The sequence below is a fragment of the Rhinopithecus roxellana genome, chromosome 14, assembly GCF_007565055.1.
Source record: "Rhinopithecus roxellana isolate Shanxi Qingling chromosome 14, ASM756505v1, whole genome shotgun sequence".
In the NCBI taxonomy this organism is placed as follows: domain Eukaryota; kingdom Metazoa; phylum Chordata; class Mammalia; order Primates; family Cercopithecidae; genus Rhinopithecus; species Rhinopithecus roxellana.
Genome location: NC_044562.1, coordinates 68440313 through 68461319, shown reverse-complemented (window position 1 = coordinate 68461319; position 21007 = coordinate 68440313). Strand labels below are relative to the sequence as shown.

Below are 21007 nucleotides of genomic sequence, written 5' to 3'. Positions count from 1 at the left end.
CCTAAACTTTTGCAGTAAGCTTTATCTATCCAACCCACCATAAAAAGTTACTGTTCAAAGGCAAGACAAAGGAAATAACTTCCCCAGGATTGAATAGAATTCTCCCCAAACATTCAGATTGCTTTCAATTATGATAAAAATGGATTACTTGCTATCAATGGGACTGATAGTAAAACCTGGTTTGAGGGAAGAAATATTTTTTTAAAAAACTATAATAAACACTGAAATACAACAAAATAAAACTCAGAAATTGTAAATGAAAAAAATTAAAGTATCTGAAAAAGACATTATTATTATTCTTTTTGCTGAACATTCCCAATATTCAGTTTTCCATTTCAATACTTTTTCCTTACCAAAAATTATTAGCAACAATGGTATTCTTGAACAAGTTATTTTTAAAAAAGCCATAAGGAATACATTTGATAAAATCTCCATTTATATTTCTGAAATACAATTTCAAATAAGAATTCTCACTAGGATTATTTTTCTTAAATTACTAACTTGAATGTATCCTTTCAATTATTATACATGTTCAAGAATGCTGAGCAGTTCAATTTTCATGCATAGAACAATTACTTAAATACTTGAAAACACCCCAGAAAGATAACATAGCTCTGAAGAGTACACAGATACGCAAGTGTCAAGAAAAGCAATTCTGTCCTTATGGTTATTAACAAGAGACTAGCTAAGCCTAGTTCTATCAAAATATCAACTACTGTCAACATTTTTAGAGAAAGTTCTTACACTTGTCTATACCATCCTTTAACTGATCTAAGTTATAACTAAGGTGATGATGTAATTTCTCATCCAAACCAGGACAGTTTAGAGAATGAAAGGGGATGCTATTAATAGTCATAGGTCAGGAAGGCCCCCCAAAAAATGAGCTAAATGGTCACCTTAGTTATAGCCATCCTCCTTCAAAATCTTTCTCCTGTCAAGAGCGTACACATGCAATAGTCCCCTTTTCCCAATTACAATGTTCATTTCCAGGGCATATAAATCAAGATGAGAAAGGGAATAGGGGAGAGGAAAATCAGGCAGACTTCTTTCAACTCTGTAAAAGCAGTCAAAAAGAAACAGAAGACCAAATAAAACAAGATCAGTTACTAAGGGAGGGCAAAAGTTAAGAAAATTCACTTCACTCCCCCAATTATTTGTTTTGGGCTTGTTTTTGCTTTCCTTTTAGCTCTCAGCCTAGTAGTATAGATTAGCAGTTTGTTTAGATTAGTAATTTGTTATTGTTATAAAGCAGCTGTAACTTCAACTTAATTTGTCAGTCACACAAACAAATCTAAATAAACATTAGAAAAAAAAGTGGTTAATTCCATCAGGTTTCATTAATGAACAGTACTCAAAGCTACTGAAAATGGTCCAGTGCTCTCAAATGGCAGTATGCTAATTTAGTCATGGTCAACTCATCATCATACACTTTATAATATACCTACTTTTTTGCGTATGTTACAGCAGGGAAGAGACTGTTCACCACTACTGATTTCTAGTCTTCTTTGTGACTACCTATATCTCAGCCCCAGTGTTCTGACTGTAAGTCACAGAAAATAATACCCTAACATATGACTTGAGCCAGCAAATGGCACTTGGCCTAAGGTTGACTCAGTTACTAAAACTACCATCACTGCTGTAAGCCCATTATAAGCTGATGTTATTTTTGACAGTAATATTTTTGAAGCCAGTTCAGATAAAGAGGAGGCTCAATGCCAAAATATGCTTGTAAGTAAGTAGGACTCTCACCTCAGGACAACAATATCTTATTCAGACCATGATACCAAGCCATGGTCTCAGTTTATATAGGTAAACTTTTTTTTTTTTTCTGTTTTGTTTTTTTTAGACAAGGTCTCATTCTGCCACCCCAGCTGGAGTGCAGTGGCCTAATCATGGTTTACTGCAGGCTCAACCTCCTGGGCTTAAGCAATCCCCCGACCTCAGCCTCCTGAGTAGCTGGGTACAGACACATGTTCCCACATGCAGCTAGTGAACTTAAGTTAGAAATGACTAGAAAAAGACTTTGTAGACCTGTGATAATATGTTAAAGCATATTTTATGTAGGCATAAGATAAATGCCAATAAAAATAATCTGACTTTTATCTTTATTTACTTTACTATTAATCACTCAATAGGGAATTTATACTGAAAAAAATGAAAACTATCACTTAAAAGAATTAACGAAAATCTGAAACTAGGAAGACTGAAAGGAAAAAAATCATCCATAAGGTATCTGATCTTTTTATTACTGCCTCCAAAATGAAGAGTTTGGCTTCCTCAATGAAATGGCTTTCTAAGGCCTTTTTAATTTAAATCATTATGTCCCTATGGGAGATACTTATGGGTTATTCAACAACTATGCCAACTTTCTTCTAATGTTTCTTCCTATAAAGCTTAAAAACTACATTTCCTATATGTTCTCCCATGGATGATTTAGGTTCCATCATTCAGGAATGCTAAAGTAGGTTACATGGGCCTAAGGCATCTGGCTGTAATGCTGTGGGCTGTGGCAGAGGTGCAGGGTGGTGATAATTCCTAATGGTGGCAGCAGTTGCAGCTCTTTGAGCAGCCCAGTTCTGTGATCAGGCTTTAGAAGTCATATCTAGAAACTCAAGCTAAAGGTTGTTTTTCAGCCATCCCAGATATTCTTTTTTTTTCTTCCAGAGACAGGGTCTCACTCTGTCACCGAGGCTGGAGTGAAGTGGTGTGATCACAGCTCACTGCAATCTTGACCTCCTGGGCTCCAGCGATCCTCACACCTAAGCGCCACCCACTCTACCCACCTCCCTTGCCCCCAAGTAGCTGGAACCACAAGCATATTAAACACATTATCAAACCATTGTACTTCGCACTCCAGTCTGAACAACAGAGCAAGACCTTGTCTAAAACAAACAAACAACAACAACAAAAAAAAAAAAAAAAAAAAAAAAAAACCAAAAAAAAAAAGAGGAAAAGAAAAGAAAAAGAAAATAACTGGTGAGTTCCTGAATCCAGGAATATGTGCATTTATAACTTCATAGAAACCATCTACAGAGTATAGCATTTAAAAACCTGTTTGCAGAGCAAGCATTTTGTAAACAATTTAGGAGTGGGTATACATAAAAATTTCAAGGAACTACTATTTTCTCCACTAAATTCTTCAAAATCTTTTAGTGGATGGACTTTTAATATCTCTAATAGGTTTCTATTGCTGCAAAACAAATTACTCAAGAAAAAATCAGTGGCTTGGAACAATACCCATTTATTACCTCATAGTTCTGTAGTTTAGAAGTCTGAGTGGGTGTGACTAGATTCTCTGCTTAGGGTCTCACCAGGCATTGAACAGGATAGACTCTTACCTACAGGCTCTCAGTTCTTCCCCCTGGACTACTGTTTCTGCTTGCTGAGTCATTTATCTTTTTTGAACAGTAGTTTGAAACTAAGTATTTTTATCAGCCTGCTTTCTGCAAGTGGAATTTTGGTATCTAACAGCCTCTTTTCACTTTGTAGTCTCCCTGTTCCTTTCAGTCCAAGCTGGCAGTGTTTTTGTTGACATAATTTTCTCAAAAAACTTTGTGAGTCTCTTGTGGATGACACAGAGATGTTCTCTATCAGACTGAGACCATGTCTACAAATCTTTTTGAGATGTCCTCTATCTTTGGCTTCTGTTGAGATGGCTGAGGGCAACACTCTGAAGGTTCAACTGAAGCCCTCTAATTTGAGATCTATTAGGCACAACTTTAATGTCTTAGGACCAAACACTCTAATCTTTTGATCTTTCAAAGTTTCAGCAAAGAATTATATAACCACACCCCTGACTTTTTTTTTCCTATGCCACACTTTCAGAAGCAATCTCTTACTTTTAGCATCTTTTGTCATCTGAATAGACTGATAATTTTTCTTTTTTTTTTTTTTTTTTTTTTGAGACGGAGTCTCGCTCTGTCACCCAGGCTGGAGTGCAGTGGCCTAATCTCAGCTCACTGCAAGCTCCGCCTCCCAGGTTTACGTCATTCTCCCGCCTCAGCCTCCCGAATAGCTGGGACTACAGGTGCCCGCCACCTCGCCCGGCTAGTTTTTTTTTTTTTTTTTGTATTATTTTAGTAGAGACGAGGTTTCACCGTGTTAGCCAGGATGGTCTCGATCTCCTGACCTCGTGATCCGCCCGTCTCGGCCTCCCAAAGTGCTGGGATTACAGGCTTGAGCCACCGCGCCCGGCCAGACTGATAATTTTTCAAATTGTCAAGCCTGAGTTTCTTTTTGTTTAATAGTTTACCCCACTTTATCTCTCTGACATCTTACTCTAAGCAGCAAGAGTAAAATGGTAGTAAAGAGTAAAACTCTGAGCAGGTCACATTTTCAACACTTTGCTTGAAAATTTCCTTAGCTAGATATCCTTGTTCATCTTTCGCAGGTTCTCTTTTCCACATAACTGAAGGAGACAATTCCATTAACCATTTTTGCCACGATATAACAAGGATCTATCTCCATTCTTTCATTTCCCAGTAATTTCTTTCCCACATTTTACTGAGCCCCTACCAGCAGTCTTTAATGTCCATATTTCTACTAAGAGTCTGTTCAAGGCAATCAAGGATTTTTCTATCATGCTCCTCTAAATTGTTCCAGCCTCTATCCACTTTCTGATTTCTTACATTTTTAGCTATTGGTTATGACAGCACCCCACTTCAGGTACCTAATTTATATATTCAGAAAAGTTCTACTTCCCTTGGTGGTTATTTTTTTAATAGCCACAAATCTGGATTTTATATTTTTATGGTGGGTTTACTGTATCATTTTATCTTAAAAGGTACAGCAACACTTTAACACAGTTCAGTGGTAGCCAAAGTCTATGATGTACATATTACTTTGACTGTTTTTTATATATAAAATGTACTATATTGACACCTAAGTTTGGATATAGGCATAACTTAATATGTCAATGACTGCATATACAAAGTTAATCTGTATCCTTCACAGTCAGGAGCTTTACTCTTGAAATTATGATTTCATTAGTCTTTCATGTTCCTTCCATCCACCTTTCTTGTAGTCACTCCATCTGAGCTTATCACACGACATATGCACAGATATCTTTGTGCCAATTATTCATGGTCTTATTGATGCAAGTTATATAATACCATCTTATTTTGCATTTTAATGTGGCCTGGGAACATCGGAATGTTTTATGAGGTTGATATGAAATATATATTATGTTCATGTCTTACAGTCAGAAAAAGAAAGATAAATAATATTATTGCCCCATAAGTCTTTTTTTCTTGGTTTGAAGTTCAAATTATAAGTTGAAGTGTCCCAATACCAAAAATTAACCATATGAAAAACTCTCTGAAAAGATTAATTCAACTTTCACAATATGAAGAAGTAAAAATCATCTTCACTAGAGCTCAGGATTTGAAAATGTCAGTCCAAAGAGAAAAATCTTGAAATAATTCCAAGTTAGCAAGAAAAAAAAAAAGATGTCTAATATAATTGCCATGGTAATTACCGTACACCCTGTTACAAACTAGTTTGTGGTTAGTAAAGTGCTTCTGTATTAGATTCTTTAGGATGAAGACATACTCAATGAATACAAAGTTTTGAAAACTAAAAAATAATATTAGTAAATTGTGACATGTTTTCAGAAAGTTATCTTAAAAATACAGCCCAAACTAAAACCCATTAAAATGAGCTTGTTTTCTTAATATTCCTGAGTTGACTCAACTGCCTCCCTTGCCATGCTTGTGGCGCTCTAGTTCATGTGTTTTCTAGTCTGTATCCTGCTCCACTGTGAAAAGAGATACTATCTTGAATGGGGTATGGACTGGGTTTTCCTGTGATTAAGGCTACTTGTTGTTACATTATGTAGCTCACTACAGAAGTTTCCTTGTTCTATATCCTCCTCATCATGGCATAGTTCTAATGTGGTTAGTCTTAAGTGTTCAAAACATGTTACAGACTTTTTTTGATGAGTAAATCATGTGATATATTTGAATATGTCAAATTCAAATATTCAACTCTAAATGATGTCTGATTCTTCAATTGTGCCAATCTTCCAGCCCAGAGCAGAGTTAATGGTCTAGCTTAGCCTAAGGCCAACCATCATTGCTTAGATGTCAAATATGTCAAATATGAAGTCCATTTATAATACATATATAACCTGTAATAATCTGGTTTGATGAATAATCTGGTTTAATGAATAATATATTCATTAAAAAATAAAACCTCTATGTATGAGGTAGTGGTGAGAATATGCACATGATACACCAAAAGCATGAATCATATATTAGAATTTGAATTCTGAAAATCCCATAAAGTTGTAATAAATGCCATAACAAATTCCATGAAACTAAGGCTTTGCCTGCACAAGAACTTTTGAAATTGTGATATCTTATACCTGGATGTTTGGTACATAAAAAAATTAGCCTTAACTTTATTGCTCATCTTTCTAAAAAGAGTTTACTAATTCCTTGGAAATAAAAAGGATTTGTTATATTGATTCTTTTAATAAATTAGTGGGACACTTTGCTATAAGCAACAGATTTTTATATTAAGTGCTTTAGATGTTTACAGTAAAAAGAAGAAAACTATCCCTAAAGATACTTATTGTTAAGAATTCTAAAATATGTGAGGAATCATGATTTAATCTATATAGTCATGAGTCTTATAATGATTCTGTCAATGATAGATTGCATATACAATGGTCCCTTAAGATTATATAATACTGCATTTTTGCTATACCTTTTCTATGCTTATACACACCAAAGTCTCCGGATTTAAAAACAGAGGTCCAAGAAGACTAAGGGACTTGCTCAAAACTATGCCCTTTGAGTTTCATGATCAGAATATCAGACCCAGATCTTCTGATTCCAAAAATCACAGGTCTATACAACTTGCCACTTTTATGACCTAATGTCAAGTTCGTGTAGATCGAACGCATTTAAAATAGTATAAAGTAATGGAAACAAAGTGATAATTTGTGATAAACAAATGTTTAGTTTCAACTAATTGCCAAAATTTATCTCTCACAACAGAATTAATGGGAGAAAACTTAGGGAAATGCTTTAATCTTTCTTAATTAACACTTCATTAAAATAACTTAAAAATAAGAATGCTTTCATAGTTTTATGTGGAACTGCTTTCTCTCCAGCTTTCTGTCTGCTAAAATATCTCCATTAAGTTATTTAAATCTCATGGCCTTCCATGTCGATACAGTGTTTTTCCTTAAGTAGGTATCCAATAAACATGCTGAAAGACAAAAGCAGATCCTGGGCATTCCTTAAACCACCAACAAGGATAGAGCAGTAATTAGATCAAACAAGTGATTGTATAGAAGAAAAATAAGAGAACCAAGCAGTCTCTTGAAAATTCAAATAACATTCTGAAGACTGATGGTAGCCAGGTTTAATGACTTAGTAAAATATAGAATATGGAAGTAAATATCAGTGATTCAGCAAGAAATTTCTTCTATGGTGAGGGGTAAACATCCTTCCCCCATCCTATTGGGCTATGAGGCAAAGCTGCTGGCTCTGGGCTGCTCTGTCCAGGTAGATGCTTCATGGTACATGGATTGCGTTAATCATTTTGAATATGCCACTATGACTATCTGGAAGAAAGAAGGCGTCATTAATTGCATCCAGTAACCTGTATTGTGAACTCTCATTTGTTTATTGGTTCATTAGTAAACCTAAAGGGAAACAACTCTAAATGATGTCTGATTCTTCAATTGTGCCAATCTTCCAGCCCAGAGCAGAGTTAATGGTCTAGCTTAGCCTAAGGCCAACCATCATTGCTTAGAAAATGTCTGCAAGCATAAGGGTTATATAATGACAAATATAATCTGTATTGCAACAATAGCCTCAATAAAGAAACTAACTCCAGCATGTTAAGAACTAAAGACATCACTTAAAAACAAAGTTCTTTAAAATATCATTTTGATATGCAATTAAAGAAGGAGGTTTAATATCGTGACTAAAAAAACTACAAATGTAAGTTGGATGCTGACAAGTTTGACAATAAAGTGAATTACTTCTGCAGGCAAGTCAACGAGGAAACCTAATAATACTCGAGTCAAAGGAGAGTTGCATAGCTTCCTAAGGTGGCTACTCCAAATGAGAATATATTTCTCTGAGTATGTAAGTCAAGGTAACTTATCAAGTGTCCATTTCTATATCTTTTGGGTCAAATAACTTATCTCTCAAATCTCTGCACAGGTAGACTCCTTCATATTGAAATAATAATTAATGTAATATTTTATTTTTGGTCCTGCAGGGGCATTGCCATTTAAGTTGCTTAACAGAACTAAAGTAACAGTCTTGCAGTTATTGTTTTGTACAATTCCATTTGTCAGTCTTAACGACTTCATTGTGAGCTCCTTGAAGGCAAGAATCAACCCCGTGTTATTTATTTTTCTTCCTCCGTTACAGAGTACCTAAAGAAAGTTCCCAGAATTATATTACTCTAATAGAAAGACACACATTACATTTAGAAAAAAACATTTCCAACTCCGACTTTCTCACATAATAGCAGCATTTAGACTCCCACTGAAGGAAATGGTGTAGTACAGATGAGTTTCTCAAAAGTTTTATAAATATATGTGGATAGAAAAGAGGACAAAGTGAAGGTGACATTATAAACACATAGGCCATTTCATTCTTGGAGAAATGAATGCATATAACTCAATTGGGTATCCCAGTCAGCATCATTTTCTTGTATATAAAAGACTAAAATGTATATTCTTATAAACTTTGAAATATATACATTAGAGACCCTGGGTATATTTCTAAAGCAACATCTAGAAGCAGAGTTTAGATTTGGGGATGCTGCCAGTTTATTTGATAGCTTTATGCTGAGGGAGGAGGAGTAAGGGTTTTGGGCTGGGTGAAGCAAGAATGAGATTTTGAAGTTCACTAGGCAAATTCTGAAAATATCTCAAAGCAATAATGAAATATTCATTTTATGTATAAAATTCTTGGTTATAATCTAGGATTATCATTTTTATGCCTTATGAGACTGGATAACAGCTATAGAATAAACATTTTTTTCTGACTTTTAACATAATAGCAACTACACTATAAAGTTTCTAAATCTAAGTATGATAATAGTTTGCAGTTTCGTGTTGCTAGCTCTATTTTTTCATAGCTCTGACATTGTATATAAAATAGAACCTGATATAAAAACGCATCTTGCCTTGTGCCCCAGTGATTTGAAGAACCTTCACTTTCAAATTACAGTTACCACTTGAATTTGGGACACTGTTTAAACAATGTATATATTTACATTTACATATATGAGTTACCTGAAATTTTGTATTAATTGCAATGTACTCATTACAAATATTCTTTGAGGTCAATAACTATAAGTTCCCTTAAAAGAATCAAGAGAGCCAGCAATATTATTACACTAAAATGTCATGATCAAAGAAAAAGTTTCAGTTTTTAAACATCTTTTGCCCCAAATATGCCATGAGGACTATCTGAATTTCTCCTGTTAAAGCTATGATCTGCTATGCTTTTTACTATGACACGCTCTGAGAGTCAACAAGAAAAAGATTTTAGGGGCAGGATTAAAATTATTCTATTTTTACTGCTTAGTAACAAACCTACAATTCTCATCACATTGATGGGAAATGTATATAAAATCTATGGCATCAAATAAAATTAAATGTCTCTTCGTAGTATATTCTACAAGATATAAAAATATAAACAGTGTGATATATCAAAATTTTCAAAGATATTTACGCAATACTCAGAACTGTCCACTAAGAAAAGGTGCAATTAGAATTAGACTATTTGTATGAGCTTATTTTAAAGACACCATACAATTATAGGTTCAGTCTCATTAACTAAAATACAATTCTTTTCCCTCCCTCCCTCCCTCCCTCCCTCCCTTCCTTCCTTCTTTCTCTCTTTCTCTCTTTCTTTCTTTCTTTCGCCCAGGCTACAGAGCAGTGGCACGATCTCACCTCACTGCAACCTCCGCTTCCAGGGTTCAGGCGATTCTCGTGCCTTAGCTTCCTGAGTAGCTAGGATTACAGGCATGTGCCACCACGCCTGGCTAATTTTTGTATTTTTAGTAGAGACAGGATTTCACCATGATGGTCAGGCTGGTCTCAAATTCCTGACCTCAGGTGATCCACCTGCTTTGGCCTCCCAAAGTGCTGGGATTACAGGCGTGAGCCTTCACGCCCAGCTTTCTTTTTAAGTTACGATAATTATGAACATTCTACTTAGTATAAATCACTTAAGACTGCTAATTGGAATTACATTTTTTTAAGCTATGTAAGGGTTTGTTTTTCTATTAGCTCATCTAAATGACTAAATGACTCAAACATTTTTGCCTTCTACAGTGGTAACTACTTTGTAATTTCTCAAAGAAAACATCATATATATTGGCAACAAATGAGAGTCTGGGGAACCAGAATGATTTTCCAATGGAGTAATTTTATTTTTTAATAGAAGTTATGATAATTCAAATGTTACATTAGAGAACAAATTCTTGACATAGGAACAAATGTTACATACTTGAAAGGTACATGCATTGCCACAGGTATGTCTTAATCAAGCAATAACTCATTAAAGGAGTGCTTTTTGGTATTTATTTTTCATTGTTGATTAATATTTTAAAAGCTTTTTATGTGTAAAGATGCTAAAATTTTCCTTAAATACCTCTAAAGATCAATATAATTCCACAAATATTTTCAAAACAATTTGAAATTCAACAATGTGATTCTTACTATTTAATTTTCTTCCTCATGGATTTGGATTTCTCTAAAATTGACTGGGCCTTAGGTAACAGTGTGGCAGGACAGAAAAGAGGAGGAACACACTGGTGCCGAAGTAAGACAAATGTGAGTTCAAGTTTGGCTCTGCAATTTTTGATCTGGGGGGGCCTAGACACATCAGTCTATCTAAGCCACAATTTCCTCACCTATGAAGTAAGGATAAGAGTATTACCCATCTTTACAGGGCTGTATGGATTAAATGAGAGATAGCATGTCTATCACTGAAAGCCAAAAAGGGCTTAGCAGAGTGCACACACTCAATACATGTTAGCGATCTTCCAAGGCAGCCCAGATTAGTTTGGTTGTAGTAGGGTCTGATTCAGTGTATAAACATTGGTAAAGCTTTGATCTTTTAAAATAGGGTTTTAGAATCTCATTTTTCAAAAGACATTCTTTTCCATCCCCAAACCAAGACAATGACCCAGGATCTTTAAACAACAATTTTGTTTTATAGCTTTCAGTGTATCATGGTGGAGACTGGCACAATCACAGTGTAGATTTGTATGGTTCTTTATAGTATTCAGAGTGCTAGCTCACGTTATGTCATGTGATTGTAGCAACAATTCTCTGAGGAAGGTAAAGACAATAGTGTCTCCAGCTGACCAATTATAAAAGCAGATTGACAGTGGTTACTTGAAAAATCTCACAGGGTTAGTCACCAATGAAAACAGGACTACATTCGGTACTTCATCTTAGGCTAGTAATTCCTCCATATACTCACTCTCCAAATAAACTACAATAATTCTATATTTATGGGAGAGTAAACAGGAATGCATCAAATAAAATTAAACGTCTCTTTGTAGTAGATTCTACAAGAAAGAAAAAATAACTATAGTGTGATATATAAGGATTTTCACAGACATTTATTCAATACTCAGAAGTATCTTCTAATAAAAGGTACAAATAGGATCAGACTATTTTAATGACCTTATTTTAAAAAATAATGCTACATTATTCACCAATATTTCTTCTCCTGCAGATAATTTATTGGAAATGAAATCCAAGTATCCATTCAGAAAGTGCTTTTGTAGTCATCTGTGACCAGTTTTAAAGCCAAGTCCATTCTGAACACTTTTATCAAAAGCCTTCTCTAAGGATTGGCACAGCACTTGACCTAGTGGGATAAATCAAAGCAAGGTTGCAGAGACTCTGCTCTCAATAAGTTTAAAAGCTGACTGGAAAAAGCAAAACAAAAACAAAAAACTTTAAAGTATAGAACTATTAAAAAATTAAGACATAAAAAGTTTTAAGTGGATTCCTAAGAAGGGGCTAATGATGGATAGGAAAAATGAGCAATTTTAAGAAGGGGAATAACTGGAAAAAAAATACAAAAATAATTCTGGCCCAATAAAAGAATGTCTTATTATCTAGAACTTGGAATTAACTGCCAAAAGATAACTAGTTGGAACCCAGAACTTCCAAGAATCATTTTTGCAATTTAAAAATATTTATGTTGGTAATGTTTTTTGAATCCTATTCATCACACAAATTAAAATGCAAATAATCTATAAGTAAGTCTTGCTATCCAGAGAGGTTTTTCCAAAGTAAATATTTTTGTATATTATAAATATTTATAAAGAGAATTATAAGAATATAGTTATTAATTTGTCGCAAAGTAAAATGGCAAGACTGTTTTTGAGCAAATTTTCTTGTCTACTTATAAATACTATCCTTGTCAAAGTGGTTTCTGGAGGGAATGTCTCAAACTATATTTCCACAGAGTGCTATAACATTTACAATTGTGAAATGTCACTGTGCCTACAAATACCTTTTAACTGAATCTAAGAACATTTTGTTTTCAGTAGCACAAGAGAATCATAAGTGTTTTCTTTTCAAGCAAGGTACATAACTGATGAGTAATTTGTTTCCCATGTTGCAAATTTTAAGAAGTATTCATATGATTTTGTTGTTTGTTTTTGGCTCCATATTTATTGAAAGTATATCCTTTATCTTTAATACGATAAAGTCTGTCTCCCCTATCTTAAGGATTTTGGATGCCTGATAGAGGCATGTTTAAAACACGCAGTATGATTTTTCAGAATGCACAGCAATGTATTTTGACATGTTAAATGTTAATAACAGATTTTTTTATAAAAGTATTTTAATTTTACCACATGCCACTTTACCTAATTCTCTCAGGTTCACTAGAAACATGATTTTTTCTTCAGCAAGATTTGTTTTCTGATTAAAATAGGATATCAACACACACTGCTTCCTGTGTAATTTCATTTATGTCATATGCTCTGATTTACAAAGTAACCTGAAATATCTACAAACTTGAAGTGTCACTTCCTAAATGAGAAAAAAACCTGAAAATTGTATTAGAATCATCAATTGTTAATAAGTATTTTTTTTAAATGAGAGACCAAGACATGGGTTTGGAGTGTATTTATGCATAGTCAGTTATGAAGGTGGGATCTAAAAACTCATTCACATTGAGTCATCAAAATGAATTCCATAGTTCACTGTTTAACAAATAGAGTAGCAGCAGGTCCCAATGGCTGTAATACGTATGCAGTGGCAGGCTCTGAATAGTTGTATTTACTAAGTGATTTGATTCAATAAGAAAAGTGAATTGTCAAAAATCATTATCTCTTTTTTTTTTTTTTTTTTTTTTTTGAGACGGAGTCTCGCTCTGTCGCCCAGGCTAGAGCGCAGTGGCCGGATCTCAGCTCACTGCAAGCTCCGCCTCCCGGGTTTACGCCATTCTCCTGCCTCAGCCTCCCAAGTAGCTGGGACTACAGGCGCCCGCCACCTCGCCCGGCTAGTTTTTTGTATTTTTTCAGTAGAGACGGGGTTTCACTGTGTTAGCCAGGATGGTCTCGATCTCCTGACCTCGTGATCCACCCGTCTCGGCCTCCCAAAGTGCTGGGATTACAGGCTTGAGCCACCGCGCCCGGCCTCATTATCTCTTAAGATGTATTTATTTTCATAAATTATGTGAGCACAATAATTACAGAGAGGTCAAATGGCCATTACTAATTCATGTCCTTAAGTATGGTATTCTCAAGTGAACTAACCAGCTTTCACTATCAAAGATAAATGGGATTAGAGGGTGGAAACTTCTAGGGTCCCAAATCAAGGCAGCAGACACAATGAGAAAGCGAACTTTCCTTCCTTTTCACAGAGATAGTAACCTGACACTTAAGAAATTTAAGGTGAACATTAATATATAGGTGAGAAGGGCTTTTCAGCACCAGTGAATTCTGAACTGCTTTAGAAACTACGTTTGGAAGATAAGGATCCATTATGTTATAAATCTGAGTACAGATTATTATATTTTTGTAATAGCATAGAAGTGTAAGTAGTAGCTGGCAGTCAAAAAATTTGTAGAAATAAACTAACCATATCTGTTAACATTTACACAAAATTAACTGACATCTGATTAGAGTTGATAAAATGATCAACTAGCAGAAAACATAGTTCTGCTAGTTGTGCAGTACGTAGGTTAAGACTGGAATTTGAAGTAGAATTTGGAAAGGACACTAAGCACTTCTTTAAAAGGTGTCTAGAGTTTAGGGCTGACCAACATCACGAGCTGACATTTCTAAAGGCCCTTCTCATTACTTCGGGGCTGGACAGTAGACTGCCTGTATTTCATAAGTACAAGGAATTTACAGACCTTCTTGAAATGCCTCATTAGACATTTGGCAGTACAGTATTGCCTTCAGAAAGCACAATTTCTGCTTTCTGACTCTTCATGTATTTATCCCCTTTTGGTCTGAGGAAAAGATTTTTCCCTTTAGGTTGTGGGTGCTGTGGAAATCTAGAGTTTCCTAAACTCTAAAGTTTGGGAGATATACTATCTATGAACATGCAAATAATTTAACATTTAATAGCTACATGTCATTCTGGTTTTTCCTTATTCTGTTTTTAAAAGAGTTTCCTTGCCAAAGTATATTATTTCATAAAAATAATGGAAGAGTTCCTCATTATAAAAGCAGTACGGCTTTATCACAGAAATTTTGAAAAGCACAGGAAATGATAAAAATGAAAGGGAAAAATCTATATTCTCATTGCTAGGGATAACTACTCATGACATTTAGGTATTAGTCACATTTGTGTAATTGTCTTAGATTCCAGACCAAGTCAAAACCGGATGGTCTGGATGAGAATTTCTTATGGTGGGAGCACTCTGGGAGGGCACACACCTCGGGGAGTGTGTGCTATGTATTTCCTGGGTCTTGGATTTGCCCCACTCTGGGATCTGTGGCTTCTCCTTTGATGTCTCCTCCCATTTGCTTATCTGGATTTATCGATCTAGATTATTTGGTTATTTCTAGATTTGATTTTTGGCTTATGCAGGGAGGATATCAGCATGATGATATCAAAACAGACGTGTGTGGGGTGTGGTTTGGATCAGGACATGGGATGAATAAGAATGGGCCTGAGTATTTGAGATTCACAAATGCACCACACATATCAATAAATGTAGGGAAGCAGGGTGAGTGATATGCTTTGGCTCTGTGTCCCCACCCAAATCCTATCTTGAATTATAATCCCCATGTGTCAGGGGAGGGACCTGATGGGAAGTGATTGGATCATGGGGGTGGATTTTCCCCATGCTGTTCTTACGATAGTGAGTGAGTTCTCATGAGATCTGATGGTTTAAAACTGTGGCACCTCCTCCCTCACTGTCTCTCCTGCCAGCATGTAAGATGTGCCTTGCTTCCCCTTCACCTTCTGCTGCCATGATTGTAAGTTTCCCGAGGCCTCCCCAGCCATGTGGAACTGTGAGTCAATTAAACCTCTTTTTTTAATAAATTACCTAGCCAGTCACAGGTAGTTCTTTATAGCAGTGTGAAAATGGGCTAATACAACTAGAAACCTGGAGATAGATGAGGAGCTAATAATGGTTATGTGGAAATCCTGAGTGATCTCGAAGGAAGAGGAGGTCATAGGGGGTCAGCGAGTACTTGTGAATGTCAAGGAAGACTGGTAACTCCTAGTCATGACAATAATTTCTAATATAACATTCACAATTTTATGGTGAATTACTTTATCTGGCAGAGAGGGTTTTCTGTGTTTCTGCTGACAGACAAGTAAATGTTCTTTCGATTTACTTATACAAACTTATCTGGATGGAATTTCCCATATATACTATTTTGAGACATAAACTTTGTCTTCTCAGAAACTCTTTTTTTTTTTTTTTTTTTTTTTTTTTTGAGGTGGAGTTTTACTCTTTTCATCCAGGCTGGAGTGCAATGGCGCGATCTTGGCTCACTGTAACCTCCGCCTCCTGGGTTTAAGCGATTCTCCCGCCTCAGTCTCGAAGTAGCTGGGATTACAGGCATGCACCACCACGCCCAGCTAATTTTCATATTTTTAGTAGAGATGGGGTTTCACCACATTGGCCAGGCTGGTCTTGAACTCAGGTGATCCACCCACCTCACCCTCCCAAAAATGCTGTGATTACAGGTGTGAGCCACCGTGCCTGGCTCTTCTCAGAAACTCTTAACTGCTCCCTTCTTTTTCTTTTTCTTGGTCTGCACCTGCTCCTCCACTTTCAGAGCTGGACTTAGTAATCCAGAATGGAAGGGATACAGAAACCACACAGTGGTGTGAACTTCAATCTGTAGAAAGCAGGATTCAGGAGAAAGAGTTTGGTGGAAATCTTCCTTGTCAACTGTGTGCAGAAGGAGAAGTTTGACATGCAGAACAAACCCACCTGCTGAGTGACCTGCTGTGCCCCTTCCAGACTCATTTTGAAGTCATAGCCGGCACAATATTTCATCATTTTACAGCTTCTTTTTCCTCATTTATCTTTTTCCCTATTTTTATTCTCCTGGGCTTGTGCTTCCAAATAAAATCAGAATTTTAATCTTTACTTCAGTCTCTTTTCTAGAACAGCGATTCTCAGATTTTAACGTGGATGCAAATCACTCGGGGATATCATAAAATAACATACAGATTCTGTTTCAGGATATCTGGAAGTGGACCTGAGACTTTGCATTTTTAACAAGCCCCTAAGTGATGACTCACTGTTGGTTCTTTACATAGCAAAGTTCTCAAAGATGAGAATAAGACAGACCTCATCATCATTACAATGTAAGTTCCTGAAGGGCCAAGACGATGTGTGTGTGTGCGTGTGTGTGTGTGTGTGTGTGTGTTTAATTTCAAATGACCTGGCTTTATTTTCTTTAAAAAAAAATTTTATGAGTGCATAGTAGGTGTATATATTTATGGGGTACATGAGATATCTTGATATAGTAATACAATGCCTAATAATCACATTAAGGGAAATGGGATGTGCATCACCTTGAGCATTTATTCTTTCTTTGTGTAACAAATATCTTATTATACTCTTTATTTTGGAATATACAATATATTATTGTAAACTGTAGTCATTCTTTTGTGCTATCAAATACTAGATTGTATTCATTCTATCTAACTACATTTTTGTACCCATTAACCATCCCCACTTCCCCTCCCCCACCCTATTACCTTTCTCAGCCTCTGGTGACCACTCATCATTCTACTTTCTGTCTCCATGATTTCAATTCTGTTCATTTTTAGCTCCCACAGATATGTGAGAACATGTGAAGTTTGCCTTTCTATGCCTGGCTTATTTCACTTAATGTCCTCCAGTTCCATCCATGTTGTTGCAGATGACAGGATCTCATTCTTTCCTATGACTGATTAGTACTCCATTGTGCATTGTGTATATGTACCACATTTTATTATCCATTAATCTGTTGATGGACACTTAGTTTGCTTCCAAATCTTGGCTATTGTGAACAGTGCTGCAATAAGCATGGGAGCACAGGTAACTCCTCAATAGACTGATTTCCTTTCTTTTGGTTATATACCTAGCAATGGGATTGTTGAATCACATGGTAGCTCTATTTTTAGTTTTTTGAGAAATCTACAAACTTTCCTCCATAGTGGCTGTACTAACATACATTCCCACCAACAGTGTACAAAGGGTTGCTTCTCTCCGTATCCTTGCCAGCATTTGTTCTTGCCTGTCTTTTGAATAAAAGCCATTTTAAATGGAGATGATATTTCATTGCAGTTTTGATTTGCAGTTCTCTGATGATCAATGATGTTGAGCACCATTTCATATACTCATGTGCCATTTGTGTGTCTTCCTTTGAGAAATGTCTATTCAGATCTTTTGCCCATTTTTAATCAGAATTTTTCTATAGAGTTGTTTGAGTTCCATATATATTCTGGTTACTAATCCCATGTCAGATGGATACTTTGCAAATATTTTCTTCCATTTTGTGGGTCATCTCTTCAACTTGTTGTTTGCTTTACTGTACAGAAGCTTTTCAACTCGATAGGATCCCATTTGGTCATTTTTGCTTTGGTTGTCTGTGCTTGTTGGCTATTACTCAATAAATCTTTGCCTAATCCAATGTCTTGGATAGTTTCCCCTATGCTTTGTTTTAGTAATTTCATAGGTTAAGGTCATAGTCTTTAATTCACTTTGATTTTATTTTTGTATGTCTAGTTTCATTCTTCCACATATGTATATTCAATTTTCTCAGCACAATTTATTAAAGAGATTATTCTTTCCCCAATCCATGTTCTTTACATTTTTGTCAGAAATGAGTTTCCTACAGACTTACGAATTTGTTTCTGGGATCTCTAATCTGTTCCATTGGTCTGCGTGTCTATTTTTTTTTGCCAGTATCTTGTTTTGGTTACTATAGATCTGTAATATAATTTGAAGTTAGATACTGTGATTTCTCCAGTTTTACTCCTTTTACTCAGGATATCATTGGCTAATCTGGATCTTTTGTGATTTCATATACATTTTAGGATAGTTTTTCTATTTCTGTGAAGAATATCATTGATATTTTGCTGGGGATTGCATTGACTCTGTAGATTGCTTTGGGCAGTATGGACATCTCAACAATATGATTATTCCAATCCATGAACATGAAATATCTTTCCAAGTGTGTGTGTGTGTGTCTACTCTTCAATTTTTTTCTTCAATGTTGTATAGTTTTCACTGTAGAGATCTTTTACTTCTTTGGTTAATTCCTAGGTATTTAATTTTATTTGTAGTCATTGTAAATGAGATTATTTTCTTGATTTCATTTTTAGATTGATCTCTGTTGGCGTATAGAAGTGCTACTGATTTTTGTATGTTGATTTTGTATCCTGCAACTTTATTGAATTTGTTTATCAGTTCTACTAGTTTTTTGGTGGAATCTTTAGGATTTTCCAGCTATAACATCATATCATCTGTAAACAAGGGTAATTTGACTTCTTCCTTTCCAATTTAGATGCCCTTTCTTTTATTCTCTTGTCTGATTTCTCTATCCAGGACTTCCAGTACTATGTTGAATAACAGTGGTGAAAGTAAGCATCCTTTTCATGTTCCACATTTTAGAGAAAAGACTTTCAGTTTTTTCCCATTCATTTTGATACTAGCTGACTTTTATTGTGTTGAAGTATATTCCTTTCATACCCAGTACTTTGAAGGTTTCTATCATGAAGAGATGTTGAATGTTATCAAATGCTTTTTCAGCATTAGTTGACATGATCATATGGTTTTCATCATTCATTCTCTTGATATATCACATTGATTGATTTGCATATATTAAACCATCCTTGAATCCCTGGGATAAACCCCATTTGGTCACCATAGAGAATCTTTTTAATTTGTCATTGAATTCAGTTTGCTAACATTTTGTTGAGGATTTCTGCATCCACATTTATCAGGAATATTGGCTTGTAGTTCCCTGTTATTGATGTGTCTTTGACTGGTTTTAGTATCAGGGTAATACTGGCCTCGTGGAATGAGTTTGGAAGTATTTCCTTCTCCTATTTGTTTTGAATAGTTTGATTGGGATTGTATTAGTTCTTCTTTAAATGTTTAGTAAAATTCATCAGTGGTCTCAGGCTTTCCTTTGCTGGGAGACTTTATTATGGCTTTGATCTCACTACTCGTCATTGGTCTGTTCAGGTTTTGAATTTCTTCATGGTTCAATCTTGGTAGGTTGTATGTGTCTAGGGATTTATTGATTTATTCTAGGCTTTGCAATTTATCGGCACATAGTTGCTGATAGTAGCCTCTAATGATCCTTTTTATTTCTGTGATATCGATTGTAATGTCTCCTTTTCCACCTGTAATTTTATTTATTTGGGTCTCCTCCTACTCCTCCTTCCCCTTCTCTCCCCTCTTATTCTCCCCCTTCTCCCCTTCCACCTCCTGCTCCTTCTCCTCTTCTTGTTCTTTTGTTTAGTCTGGTGAGAGATTCTGATAAATTCCGCAGTATGTCAATTACATTTTTTAATTCCAGAATTTCTGATTCTTAATTATTTTATTTGTTAAATTTACCTCCTAGGATTCTGAATTCCTTTTCTGTGATATCTTAAATTTCACTGAGTTTCTTCAAAACTGCTATTTTTAGTTCTCAGTCTGAAAGGTGATATATCTCTGTCTCTCCAGGATTGGTCCTTGAGGCCTTATTTAGTTTGTTTGGTGAGGTCATGTTTTCCTGGATGGCCTTGATGCTTGTGGATGTTTGCCAGTGTCTGGCATTTAAGAGTTAAGTATTTATTGTAGTCCTCACAGTCTGAGTTTGTTTGTATGCATCCTTCTTGGAGAGGCTTTCCAAGTATTTGAAGAACTTGGGTGTTGTAATCTAAGTTTTTGGTCTCTGCAGCCATGTCTGAATTAGGGGGCACTCCAAGCCCAGTAATTCTGTAGCTCTTGCAGACTTGTAGGGGCACTGTCTTGGTGGTCTTGGATAAGATGTAGAAGAATTCTCTGGATTATCAGGCACATACTCTTGTTCTCTTCCCTTACTTTCTCACAAACTAATGGAGTCTCTCCCTCTCTATGCTGAGCTATCTGGAGCTGGGGGATGGGTGACACAAGCACCACCACTGGGAATGCACTGTGTCAGACCTGAAATGGGTCTTGCTGAAGGCCTGCAATAACCACTGCCTGGCTATCACCTCTGTTTGCTCAACGCCCTGGGGCTCTAAAATCAGCCCCAGGTGGGCTGGTGGCAAAGCTACCCAGGCTTATGTCCTTCCCTTCAGAGTAGTCAGTTCCCTACAGCCCTGGGCAGGTCTAGAGATGCCATCCAGGAGCCAGGACCTAGAGTCAGAAACCTTAGGTATCTACTTGGTTTTCAATTCTATGAGGCTGAGCTGAAAGCCAAGCTACAAGAAAAAAATCTTTTCCATTCTTCCTTTCCCTTTGCATAAGCAGAGGAGTCTCTCCCTGTAGTCACCACTGTCCCAGACCCACAACCAGTATCGGCTGGCTACTGCCAATGTTCACTCAAATCC

The 21007-nt window shown here is 35.9% G+C and overlaps 1 protein-coding gene across 8 annotated transcripts in view; it reads right to left on the bottom strand.

The window, feature by feature from the left end:
- Positions 1-21007, bottom strand: part of ZNF385B (zinc finger protein 385B) — a 446640-nt gene that overhangs the window by 169799 nt on the left and 255834 nt on the right. Inside the window, exon 1 of one of the 8 annotated variants that reach the window (XM_010382901.1) lies at positions 1446-1498. The exons of the other annotated variants lie outside the window; for them this stretch is intronic. The gene's annotated coding sequence lies outside the window, so the exon portion shown is untranslated. Of the gene's footprint in view, positions 1-1445; positions 1499-21007 lie in introns of those variants that run through there. 8 annotated transcript variants of the gene reach the window in all.